We start from the raw sequence: 12763 nt of genomic DNA, 5'->3' as shown, positions 1-12763 counted from the left end.
GAGGGGAATTTTTCACAGGTACGTTGCTTGTACTGACTCTTCACGTCTGTGTGCATGCACATGTGCATATATTTGCTGTAGCAAATCTGGGAGAAATACTGCTTTCTTAGATATTTAAGTACCCTCGAGATCTGAGGAAGGTTCAGTTATAGTTACAGACTTACCTGAATGCTGCCAAGGGTTGTTATTTTGTTAAGTTGCTAAGTAAAACTTTGAAGTCGTAAGTTAGGTTAAATGTTATTAAGTGTTTTTCTTTCTGTCAAATTTTAAGGGAAAGATATTAATTAGGAATTAGGGACGAATTAATTTAAAGTTAAGTTGGCAGGCTGTCAAGGTTTTAGGCTGTGGTACTTTGCATCCTTGCCCTCACTGTGTTTTGTCAGACGCACACACATACTCATACACATAGAAACCCAGGCACACACACAGACACTCCCCTAGATAGTTCTCGGTTCATTTCTGTTTTGATTGCTTGGGTTTGGTTTTGTCATTGCTTGTTTTATCTTGTTGTGCCTTAAGTGCCCTGTCAGTAGTAGAGTGAATCTTGCCAAGGAACTTTGCTGTGCTTTCCTTTAATATGAAATGTGGCTTTTACTGCTACCCGTGTCAGTGATTTTTTAAGCAATGTCAAAGTGTCGTTTGTAACGGGAGCCTTGTCCCGAAGTGCCTGGGTGTCAGTGTCGTGGCAGAGGGTCTGTGAGGAGCAGGGCCAGGAGGGCTGGAGCAGGTAGTTGTGGCCGAGTGGTGAAGGCGATGGACTAGAAATCCATTGGGGTTTCCCCGCGCAGGTTCGAATCCTGCCAACTACGGGGCACATGCCCCTTTTGGGCTGCGGGCAGCTGCTCACGCTGCACAGGTACCGCCCCACAGGTGGGTGCCATGGACAGCAGCTGGAGCTTCCAGAGGGCTCCTGCACTTGCAGCAGCCACAGTGAAGAAGGAAAGGACAAATGCAGGCCTGCACAGCTCCTGGAGCTGAGCACTCCATCACCTGGCAGTAGCACCAAGTGTTAAAGGCAAGGATCCTCAGCTTGCCAACCTGCCGGGCACCAAGTGGCCAGAAGTCAGAGCTTTTACATCAGAGTAGCCAGGAGCAGGCTTGAGCTGAGGCACCAGAATGTGCAGAGCTAAAAGAGGAGCATTCTACATCAGAGTAGCCAGGAGCAGGCTTGAGCTGAGGCACCAGAATGTGCAGAGCTAAAAGAGGAGCATTCTTTCTGTTGGCAGTTGCAGGCAAAGGCAATCCGCGTCCCTCCTTGGCCAGCAGAGGTGTGAAGGGGCAGGCAGGTGCAGTCCGTCAGCGTGCTGGGAGCGGCGCTGTATGTGAGGGCAGGGCTGCAGGTGTCAGGATGTGGGGGTGGATTTGAGGTGGTCTGGTCCCTCGCAAGGCCCAAGGCTGCAGCGTGCCTGCGGGGATGCGATGAGCAGGTGCAGGGGGAGCGTGGGTGTCAAAGGGCAGGGGGCTGTGCAGGGCTGTGAGCAGGGCTGTGAGGGAAGGGCAAGGCCAGGCCCTGGAGGAGTGGAGCAGACGGCGAAGGGAGATGAATTTGTCAGGGGGTCTATAGTGCGGGGTGGGGGAGGCCGAGCAGAGGGGAAGGGAAGGAGTGAGGGCCAGCAGTGCCCGGCAGCATCAGGCTGCAGGGAGGGCAATGGCAGGCAGGCCTGAGGAGGAGCAGAGTGGCGCAGCGGGAGCGTGCTGGGCCCATAACCCAGAGGTCGATGGATCGAAACCATCCTCTGCTAAGGCACTTTTTCACCGACACTGCCTCGCCCAACAGCTTTTACCCTGCTTGGCTGTAGCTCTTTGGGCAACGCTGGCCATAGCCTTCCTCTTCCCTCGACACCTGCTACCTGCTTTTAGTAAAAATGATAAAACTAGAATAACACCACCTGACCTCTCCTGGTCCCGAAGGGCACACATCCTTCTCTCTGCATTTTCTCCTGCCACAGAACGATCGAGCTGCTGCTCCTGCTTCCCTCAGCCGGGCTCCTGCCCAGGACTCTGGGCACCTCCCAGCCCAGCAGGCACACACTGGTTTTGAGCCAAGTCAGCCTTGGCAAAAGCCAACTGCAGGAGCTGCCCTGGATCCTGCAGAGACTCCCAGTGAGTGGTGAGCCACTGCAGCAGGGTGGACAGAGAACACCTGGACATCAGGCTGGGGTTGCCATGGGGCTCAGGCAGTGCCGTTGCCTTCTCCTTGCTTTGCCTCCAGCCCTGCTTTGAGCGGGCATTTAGGCTTGAGTCCCCCTGGGATTGCTGTGCACTCGAGTTCCTTGTGAGAGGGAAGAGTTCCCAGAGAGGTCTCTGTCCTCCTTGCTCTGCACCCTAGGCAGTGAGTGAAGCTCTTCTTCGCAATGAGTGACTGAAGCTCAGTTGTTGCTCAGCCCTTGGTGTGGCACCTGCCCTTTCTGCTTGCCTCTCCAGCCCCTTTCCTGGGTTCCCCACTTGGGTCTTTCTTCACCTTTTAAAGAGATGGAGCACTGTTTCCCTCTCATTAATCCTTAAGGGGATGGACTGACCTGGGTTGGAGAAGAGAAGGCAAGGCAGCTTCTGCTGTGTGAAGGTGACTTCCCAAGGTAACTTTGGCTGAGTCAGAAAGGGCTTGTTGCAATTTGGCAAAGACAGATGGTGCCTGATTTCAAGCCTGGTGCTTGTAAGAGAGGCCATGTCAGGCTTGCAGAAGGAGCTGTGCTGCTGCCCTGAAGGCTGGTGTGATTAGAGAGTGCCTGGCAGCCCTGCAGGAAGGCTGCACTTGGAGAGAGATGTCCAAGGCGGTGGAGAGAGAGGCAGCCTCAGGTGGGAGCAGAAGGCTGAGTGAGGCTCAGCACAGGAGCAGAGGTGTGTGGTGCAGGAGGTCCTATGGTGTAATGGTGAGCACTCTGGACTCTGAATCCAGTGATCTGAGTTCAAATCTCAGTGGGACCTTGGCCTTTTGGTTCCCTCAGGCTTTGCCTCAGCCTGCTTACACACTCACAGCTCTCCTCTCCTGCTGAGGTGCAAGACCACCCACTCCAAGTGGGTCTGGCACAGGACGCTGCTCTGGGACCACTGCTGCTATGTCAGATGCATCCAAAATTGGAGATTGGGCTACACGCTCTGGGCAGGTGTTTCCAGGTTGGATCATTCCCACAGCATCCCCAAGTTACTGCGTGTGGCATTACCTGTATGCTCACCCCTGTCCACTGCTCCTTTCTTGCTCCTTTCATCTGTGGCTTCATTTCCTCTTTTCCTGCCAATTTCTTTCCATTCCTCTGCAGTCCGTTCAAGGAGCTCTACCAACATTGGACAGTGCCCCGTTATTGGGGTTCCATTTGTAACCATGGGAGAGGGAAGAACCTTCCTTGCTGACCAGGTGGCAGGTGAGGGAGGAGGAGAACAAACGACCACAAGTCTCCAGCGGTGCTGCACAAAGGCTTTAATGAGAAGGAGCAAAAGCAGCGTGACAGAACAGAGGCCAAGGAACACGTGTGGGGGGCCAGGGAGGGAAAGAGATGGGCCCATTTGCCGAGGCCAAGGGGGATGATGCGCCGGGCTCAGCAGATCTGACCGCAGCGGGGGAAAGGCAGACACAGGCCTGAGCCCCCCAGGCCAAGGGAGCCCCCAGAAGAGATGGGAACCCCCGCGGTGCTGAGGGAGCTGCCCACAGCAGCTGACAGAGAGGATCCCACGGCTGTGCTCTGAGGGAAAGAGGTGAGGATGGGGCCCGGCAGGGTCACCACCACTGGAGAAGGCTCGATGTACACCGTGGAGTCAGCGCAGCGGGCGAGGCAGGGCTCAGTGCAGCTGCTTGCAAGGGGGGTTGGGCCACAGGGGCCGCAGGGCCGTGGGGGACAGGGTCTGCAGCAAGACATCTCTCGGAGCCGAAGGCAAAGCTGCAACACAGAGCAGGGAGCACCAACCGGCTCAGGATCAGTCTGTCTCTCTGTCGCTCAGCTCTCTCCAGGGACACGGTGGCTCTTCTAAACACACCCTGTGCCTACAGCTCCCACCACCCTCCTGGTGCCCTCCGAGTGGCACAGCACGGGAAGGCCGCCCCACTTCAGCAATAGCAGCCAGCACAGTGGCTTTAAGGCCCCTGTGCAAAGACTGGTCCCGGCCCTTCTCCAGAACAGACATGGCTGTGTTTGAGACGTCCCGGGATGCCCTGGGACATTTTGTTACACCACGGCAGGTGCAAATGCTGCTGGGCACATCCCCCTGAGGCTGAGCCCCGTTGATCCCCTTCTGCTGGAACAAAGCCCCCTCTTCCCAGCTGTCCCCAGCCACCAGCATGGAATGGCTGACGGCCTCCAACAGCTCTGTCTCAGGGCCAAGCTGAGGCAGCCCAAGGATCAAGCCGGGCAACCTCCATGACAGCAGCTCAGCCCACAGGGAGGGATGGAGAGGACTCAGGCTTACCTCGTTCCTTGAGGAAAGGGAGGCCAGAGACCAGGATGCAGAGCCGGGAGCAGCACAGCCTTTTATGCTGGGTCCAGAGCCCTGTGGGACCACAAACATTCCTTGTTTGTGAAACACCCAAACTCCTGGGAGGGGCAACTTGCAAGGCCTCCCTGCTGATGAGGTCCCCGCCTCTTTAATCTCAAATGTTCTCTTTCCTCTTACAACCCAAAATCCTGCGATGACTCTTAGGATCACTGGGGGATGGAATGGACCTTAAAATCATCTATCTCTTGTCCCCACAAACAAGTTCTACAAATTCTCTGGAAAACCTGTTGCAGTATCCCGCTCCTCTCACAGGCAAAGATTCCTTCCCAATATTTGATCTAAGTATATATATAAATATATATATCTGACATCAAATCAAAATACATGTTTTCAGTTTTAAACTGGTTGCTCTTGACCCATCACTACACATCCCAACCAGGTATTGTTCCCTTTCTTAACTGAATGTCTCCTGGGAGCCTTCTCCTCTCTTGGCTACACAACCCCAACCCTCTCAGCCTGTCCTCACAGGGCAGTGGCTCCAGCTGCCTGGTGCTCTTTGTGGCTCCTCTGGACCCACTGCAGCAGGTCCGTGTGTTTCTTAGGCTGTGACTTCTAGAGCTGGAGGAGTACCCCAGGTACGGTGTCATGAGAGCCGAGCAGAGCAGCACAATCCCCTCCATTGACCTGCTGGCCACACAGGTCTGGATGCAGCCCAGAATATGACTGGATTATTGCACTGGGCTGCCAGCAGGCAGTGCAGGTCCATGTTCAGTATTTCAACCACCAGACCCTGCAAGTCCCCCTCCACAGGGCTGCTCTCTGTCCACTCAAGGCCTAGCCTGTGCCCAGGTTTGGGATTGCCCTGATCTTGGCACTTGACAACCTCTGGCCTCAGCTTGGGAAGTTGGGATCCTCCAGAAAACAAGGAAATCAACACGTAGGAAGGTGATCAAAGGCATGCCTCCATCTCTCCCTGAAAGACAAATTGACCCATTTTCTCAAACACAAACTGACCCACTTTGCTCAGTGTGTCCAGCCCTGAGGCTGGGATGTGGATGGCAGCTTTGGGGAAGAGGCTGAGGGCCTGGAGCCCAAAGCTCATGGCTCCTTTTCCTGGGGCAGGCATCACTTTGCCCATTCAATTCATTTCACAGTTCAAAGGGATATTGGATCAGTCTCCCAGAGCTTGTGGGAATCATTGTGATGTGGAAGAATTGGGAAAATCCATGAGCTCCAGGCAAACCTGAATCATGCTAATGTGGAATGAGTGCACATGGTGCCCTGGACTCAGGCATTCCAGGGATACCAAAGCACATAGCCTCTTTCCTATGAAAGGTTTTGCCTTTGTCAAGGGCATTTCCAGACCTTTTAGGACTGGTCCCAATCCACCTTGCATGTCCATGTAATCCTGTGCTGCTGCTGCTGCAGTTTTACAAAAGGCATTGCCTTTTGGTGGCTGCTCAAGGGCCCAGGAAATGGAGGGCAACCCAGGATAATGGAGGTGGGCAGAGATCTCTGGAAGTCCTCTGCTCCCACTCAGAGAAGAATAAACTTCCCAGCTACCTCCAGAAGCTGTGGGCCTTGTCCCATTGTCCTCTGAACACTGCCACTGTCACACAGGTCCTTGTCTCCTGGGCAGCAACCCAGGGATGCCCTGCACCCCTGGGAGGCCACCAGGAGATGGAAAGGCTCCTGCAGAGGAGCCTCCCAAGTCCTAAAGGGGGATGATCAGCAGGAGATAACACTGGGGCTGTCTGCACTGGTGAGCACATGCCGTGGCAGCCTGGAGCGCACAGGGCTGGGTATGTGCAGGGAATGCCACTTGCCCTGCATTGCACTCTCTGGCCAGTGACAAGGAACTCCTACGGGGCAGAAAGGCAGGAAAGCAGAGAGAACATCTGCCCCAAGAGAGTTTTCACTTTGAGTCCTCTGGGGAGCTGTCCCCCTAATCCAGAGAGTTCCTTATTATCCATGCCCAGATCTCACCTCATAAGCCTGGCATCTGATCACTCCATGGCTGATACCCTTTCCTTGGCACTGCACAGGCCACATCTGGGTTGGTGTTCCCATTTGGTGTCCCCAGGCATAGGGGAGGTGTACATGGGGGTCTCTTACAGAGAGAGGCACTGCCATAGGACCAGGCAGAACATATGGGCTGCAGCACCTGATGCATGGGGGAGGCCGAGGGCACTGCGCTTGTGCAACCTGCTGGGGATGGGCAAGGCATGGAGGGGAGCATGGAGCTGCTGCCTCCACCACCTCCTGAGGGCTCTGGAGAGAATGAAGCCAAACTCTCCTGAGAGGTGCACTGGCAAAGGGCACGAGGCAGCAATCAGAAGTCGCATGAAAGAAAATCCCAGAAAGACCCATAAAGAAACATCTTTGAGCTCCCTGCCCTCAGCCTTTCCCCAAAATCCACCAGCCAAGTCTCTGGCCTCTGGGATGAGCACACTGAGCTAAACAGGTCAGTGTGGCTGTGGGGCTCTTGCAGGGATGGACACAGCATCTCTTTGATCACAAAACAGGCCATGGCATGGCCTGTGGACTGTCTGCAAGTTCCCCATGACTGTCACTCAGGCCTGCAGGGGACATCCATTCAGCTGAACATGGACTTTCCTTGCCTCTGAGCTTGGCCACCTCCCTGCAGAGTTGGGTCTCTTCCCCACTATGGGGTTGTGCAGTGTTGACTCTGTGCCTCAACTGACCCACAGTGTCCTGTACGTCTGTGATGTCCTGTGGGACAAATGACTCTCAGGATGAGCCTGAGTGCCTGCACTGAAAGCTCCTGAGAGCTGACCTGAGGTGTCACTTAATGGTTGAATTTAACTAGAACTGGAGCCAAATTAACCATCAAGGAGAACAAGTGACAGAATGTAACAGACACTACAAAAATTCATTTCAACTAACCATATACACTGGCGTGGGACCTCCAAAAAAACTTGGCCTAGGAATCTGGAACACACATTAATCATTTCCACATTGATTGGTGTGAAACTGCTGAAAAACGCCAGAGATGTCTGAGGTAGGGAACTCATCAACAGGGAGGCCTTGCAAGTTGCCCCTCCCAGGAGTTTGGGTGTTTCACAAACAAGGAATGTTTGTGGCCCCACAGGGCTCTGGACCCAGCATAAAAGGCTGCGCTGCTCCCGGCTCTGCATCCTGGTCTCTGGCCTCCCTTTCCTCGAGGAACGAGGTAAGCCTGAGTCCTCTCCATCCCTCCCTGTGGGCTGAGCTGCTGTCATGGAGGCTGCCCGGCTTGATCCTTGGGCTGCCTCAGCTTGGCCCTGAGACAGAGCTGTTGGAGGCCGTCAGCCTTTCCATGCTGGTGGCTGGGGACAGCTGGGAAGAGGGGGCTTTGTTCCAGCAGAAGGGGATCAATGGGGCTCAGCCTCAGGGGGATGTGTCCAGCAGCATTTGCACCTGCCGTGGTGTAACAAAATGTCCCAGGGCATCCCGGGACGTCTCAAACACAGCCATGTCTGTTCTGGAGAAGGGCCGGGACCAGTCTTTGCACAGGGGCCTTAAAGCCACTGTGCTGGCTGCTATTGCTGAAGTGGGGCGGCCTTCCCGTGCTGTGCCACTCGGAGGGCACCAGGAGGGTGGTGGGAGCTGTAGGCACAGGGTGTGTTTAGAAGAGCCACCGTGTCCCTGGAGAGAGCTGAGGGACAGAGAGACAGACTGATCCTGAGCCGGTTGGTGCTCCCTGCTCTGTGTTGCAGCTTTGCCTTCGGCACCGAGAGATGTCTTGCTGCAGACCCTGTCCCCCACGGCCCTGCGGCCCCTGTGGCCCAACCCCCCTTGCAAGCAGCTGCACTGAGCCCTGCCTCGCCCGCTGCGCTGACTCCACGGTGTACATCGAGGCTTCGCCGGTGCTGGTGACCCTGCCGGGCCCCATCCTCACCTCTTTCCCTCAGAGCACAGCCGTGGGATCCTCTCTGTCAGCTGCTGTGGGCAGCTCCCTCAGCACCGCGGGGGTTCCCATCTCTTCTGGGGGCTCCCTTGGCCTGGGGGGCTCAGGCCTGTGTCTGCCTTTCCCCCGCTGCGGTCAGATCTGCTGAGCCCGGCGCATCATCCCCCTTGGCCTCGGCAAATGGGCCCATCTCTTTCCCTCCCTGGCCCCCCACACGTGTTCCTTGGCCTCTGTTCTGTCACGCTGCTTTTGCTCCTTCTCATTAAAGCCTTTGTGCAGCACCGCTGGAGACTTGTGGTCGTTTGTTCTCCTCCTCCCTCACCTACCACCTGCTCTGCCTGTGTGAGCACTGGCTGCTGTCCTGAGTTTACCAGCAGCTGCTCTAAGAACTTACAGAAATTACAACAGAGCACCAGAGCCTCAGTCACTGAGCTTGAGTCTGTAACCTGGAGATCAGAGCCCTGCAGGTTTTGGTGCCAATTTCTTCCCCGTGAGAGTTGAACCCAATATTTTGAGTAACATATCATTCCTGTCAAAGCTTCTGCACAAACATATAGCAAAATCAAGATTGTCTTGGTGATGTGGGGATGCTTTGAGAAGAGGATTGTGGGCTGAAAGGAGAAAAGCATTTATTGTCATGCCTGGACATAGGCACTCTGGCTTCAACAGGGTATGATAGCAAAGTTCATTCTGTTACTCACTAAATGAATGAGGCATAAATAAAATACTGAATTGAAATATATGGTTAATATTTTAAAGGGAAAATGATGCATTTAGACGTGTATGATAAGCAAACAATATGGATATAAAAATAAAAAGGGGGGAAAGGTTTTGGCAGCACTTGATGCTCAGTCACAGCAAGGACTTAATCTCAAATTCACGGTGACAACAGCCATACCATTTTCTGTTCTCTCACACACATAGACACACTCACACTCTGTATTTAGGTGTGTAAATACACCTATCAAAAATGTCCCTTGAAAATGGTTGGTCTAGGAAAATAGTTTCTTTTCCTGAATGCCACAACATTCCCATTGTCACACTTTCCAAGAAAGGGCCAGCACAAACTGGCCGGGATGAAACCTTGTTATGACTAAAGCCTCTTACAACCCTATAGAGAGTGGTCCAAAATGAGACCATTTGAGCTCTCCTGGCTCGCAGCAGGCAGTGACCAGTGGTGTCCCTCGGAGTGGGACGGCTCTCCCAGCCAGTGAACTCTCAGGGCTGCTTTACTTGGAGGCTGGCCCAACAAGGAGGAATCCCGGGCTGATAGCCTCACTCCCTGATGCCTGACCATTCGCCCGTCGGGAGATGCAAAGGCATCCAAAGTGAGTGTTTCACTAACCACTGAGGGGACTTTTTCACAGGTACGTTGCTTGTACTGACTCTTCACGTCTGTGTGCATGCACATGTGCATATATTTGCTGTAGCAAATCTGGGAGAAATACTGCTTTCTTAGATGTTTAAGTACCCTCGAGATCTGAGGAAGGTTCAGTTATAGTTACAGACTTACCAGAATGCTGCCAAGTGTTGTTATTTTGCTAAGTTGCTAAGTAAAACTTTGAAGTCGTAAGTTAGGTTAAATGCTATTAAGTGTTTTTCTTTCTGTCAAATTTTAAGGGAAAGATATTAATTAGGTATTAGGTACGAGTTAATTTAAAGTTAAGTTGGCAGGCTGTCAAGCTTTTAGGCTGTGGAACTTTGCATCCTTGCCCTCACTGTGTTTTGTCACACGCACACACATACTCATACACATAGAAACACAGGCACACACACAGACACTCCCCTAGATAGTTCTTGGTTAATTTCTGTTTTGATTGCTTGGGTTTGGTTTTGTCATTGCTTGTTTGATCTTGTTGTGCCTTAAGTGCCCTGTCAGTAGTAGAGTGAATCTTGCCAAGGAACTTTGCTGTGCTTTCCTTTAATATGAAATGTGGCTTTTACTGCTACCCGTGTCAGTGATTTTTTAGGCAATGTCCAAGTGTCGTTTGTAACGGGAGCCTTGTCCCGAAGTGCCTGGGTGTCAGTGTCGTGGCAGAGGGTCTGTGAGGAGCAGGGCCAGGAGGGCTGGAGCAGGTAGTTGTGGCCGAGTGGTGAAGGCGATGGACTAGAAATCCATTGGGGTTTCCCCGCGCAGGTTCGAATCCTGCCAACTACGGGGCACGCGCCCCTTTTGGGCTGCGGGCAGCTGCTCACGCTGCACAGGTACCGCCCCACAGGTGGGTGCCATGGACAGCAGCTGGAGCTTCCAGAGGGCTCCTGCACTTGCAGCAGCCACAGTGAAGAAGGAAAGGACAAATGCAGGCCTGCACAGCTCCTGGAGCTGAGCACTCCATCACCTGGCAGTAGCACCAAGTGTTAAAGGCAAGGATCCTCAGCTTGCCAACCTGCCGGGGCACCAAGTGGCCAGAAGTCAGAGCTTTTACATCAGAGTAGCCAGGAGCAGGCTTGAGCTGAGGCACCAGAATGTGCAGAGCTAAAAGAGGAGCATTCTTTCTGTTGGCAGTTGCAGGCAAAGGCAATCCGCGTCCCTCGTTGGCCAGCAGAGGTGTGAAGGGGCAGGCAGGTGCAGTCCGTCAGCGTGCTGGGAGCGGCGCTGTATGTGAGGGCAGGGCTGCAGGTGTCAGGATGTGGGGGTGGATTTGAGGTGGCCGGGTCCCTCGCAAGGCCCAAGGCTGCAGCGTGCCTGCGGGGGTGCGATGAGCAGGTGCAGGGGGAGCGTGGGTGTCAAAGGGCAGGGGGCTGTGCAGGGCTGTGAGCAGGGCTGTGAGGGAAGGGCAAGGCCAGGCCCTGGAGGTGTGGAGCAGACGGCGAAGGGAGATGAATTTGTCAGGGGGTCTATAGTGCGGGGTGGGGGAGGCCGAGCAGAGGGGAAGGGAAGGAGTGAGGGCCAGCAGTGCCCGGCAGCATCAGGCTGCAGGGAGGGCAATGGCAGGCAGGCCTGAGGAGGAGCAGAGTGGCGCAGCGGGAGCGTGCTGGGCCCATAACCCAGAGGTCGATGGATCGAAACCATCCTCTGCTAAGGCACTTTTTCACCGACACTGCCTCGCCCAACAGCTTTTACCCTGCTTGGCTGTAGCTCTTTGGGCAACGCTGGCCATAGCCTTCCTCTTCCCTCAACACCTGCTACCTGCTTTTAGTAAAAATGATAAAACTAGAATAACAACACCTGACCACTCCTGGTCCCGAAGGGCACACATCCTTCTCTCTGCATTTTCTCCTGCCACAGAACGATCGAGCTGCTGCTCCTGCTTCACTCAGCCGGGCTCCTGCCCAGGACTCCGGGCACCTCCCAGCCCAGCAGGCACACACTGGTTTTGAGCCAAGTCAGCCTTGGCAAAAGCCAACGCAGGAGCTGCCCTGGATCCTGCAGAGACTCCCAGTGAGTGGTGAGCCACTGCAACAGGGTGGGCAGAGAACACCTGGACATCAGGCTGGGGTTGCCATGGGGCTCAGGCACTGCCGTTGCCTTCTCCTTGCTTTGCCTCCAGCCCTGCTTTGAGCGGGCATTTGGGCTTGTGTCCCCCTGGGATTGCTGTGCACTCGAGTTCCTTGCGAGAGGGAAGAGTTCCCATAGAGGGCTCTGTCCTCCTTGCTCTGCACCCTAGGCAGTGAGTGAAACTCTTCTTTGCAATGAGTGACTGAAGCTCAGTTGTTGCTCAGCCTTGGTGTGGCACCTTCCCTTTCTGCTTTCCTCACCAGCCCCTTTACTGGGTTCCTCAGAGGGTCTTCACCTTTTATAGAGATGGAGCACTGTTTCCCTCTCATTAGTCCTTAAGGGGATGGACTGACTTGGGCTGGAGAAGAGAAGGCAAGGCAGCTTCTGCTGTGTGAAGGTGACTTCCCAAGGTAACTTTGGCTAAGTCAGAAAGGGCTTGTTGCAATTTGGCAAAGACAAGATGGTGCCTGATTTCAAGCCTGGTGCTCGTACGAGAGGCCATGTCAGGCTTGCAGAAGGAGCTGTGCTGCTGCCCTGAAGGATGGTGTGATTAGAGAGTGCCTGGTAGCCCTGCAGGAAGGCTGCACTTGGAGAGAGATGTCCAAGGCGGTGGAGAGAGAGGCAGCCTCAGGTGGGAGCAGAAGGCTGAGTGAGGCTCAGCACAGGAGCAGAGGTGTGTGGTGCAGGAGGTCCTATGGTGTAATGGTGAGCACTCTGGACTCTGAATCCAGTGATCTGAGTTCAAATCTCAGTGGGACCTTGGCCTTTTGGTTCCCTCAGGCTTTGCCTCAGCCTGCTTACACACTCACAGCTCTCCTCTCCTGCTGAGGTGCAAGACCACCCACTCCGAATGGGTCCGGCACAGGACGCTGCTCTGGGACCACTGCTGCTATGTCAGATGCATCCAAAAATGGAGATTGGGCTACACGCTCTGGGCAGGTGTTTCCAGGTTGGATCATTCCCACAGCATCACCAAGTTACTGCGTGTG

At 54.4% G+C, this 12763-nt stretch overlaps 6 non-coding genes across 6 annotated transcripts; all 6 read left to right on the top strand.

The window, feature by feature from the left end:
- Positions 1-727: 727 nt before the first annotated feature.
- TRNAS-AGA (transfer RNA serine (anticodon AGA)) lies at positions 728-809 on the top strand. The gene has a single exon. It is a non-coding gene; the product is annotated as a tRNA-Ser (tRNA).
- Positions 810-1670: 861 nt separating this feature from the next.
- TRNAM-CAU (transfer RNA methionine (anticodon CAU)) lies at positions 1671-1742 on the top strand. Its single transcript has one exon. It is a non-coding gene; the product is annotated as a tRNA-Met (tRNA).
- Positions 1743-2853: 1111 nt separating this feature from the next.
- Positions 2854-2925, top strand: TRNAQ-CUG (transfer RNA glutamine (anticodon CUG)). Its single transcript has one exon. It is a non-coding gene; the product is annotated as a tRNA-Gln (tRNA).
- A 7486-nt stretch (positions 2926-10411) lies between these two features.
- TRNAS-AGA (transfer RNA serine (anticodon AGA)) lies at positions 10412-10493 on the top strand. The gene has a single exon. It is a non-coding gene; the product is annotated as a tRNA-Ser (tRNA).
- A 792-nt stretch (positions 10494-11285) lies between these two features.
- Positions 11286-11357, top strand: TRNAM-CAU (transfer RNA methionine (anticodon CAU)). Its single transcript has one exon. It is a non-coding gene; the product is annotated as a tRNA-Met (tRNA).
- A 1105-nt stretch (positions 11358-12462) lies between these two features.
- TRNAQ-CUG (transfer RNA glutamine (anticodon CUG)) lies at positions 12463-12534 on the top strand. The gene has a single exon. It is a non-coding gene; the product is annotated as a tRNA-Gln (tRNA).
- Positions 12535-12763: the final 229 nt, after the last annotated feature.

Source organism: Lonchura striata, chromosome 10 (genome assembly GCF_046129695.1).
Source record: "Lonchura striata isolate bLonStr1 chromosome 10, bLonStr1.mat, whole genome shotgun sequence".
NCBI classification, from domain to species: domain Eukaryota; kingdom Metazoa; phylum Chordata; class Aves; order Passeriformes; family Estrildidae; genus Lonchura; species Lonchura striata.
The sequence above is the reverse complement of the archived record's forward strand: the minus strand, read 5'-3'. Positions and strand labels throughout refer to the sequence as shown.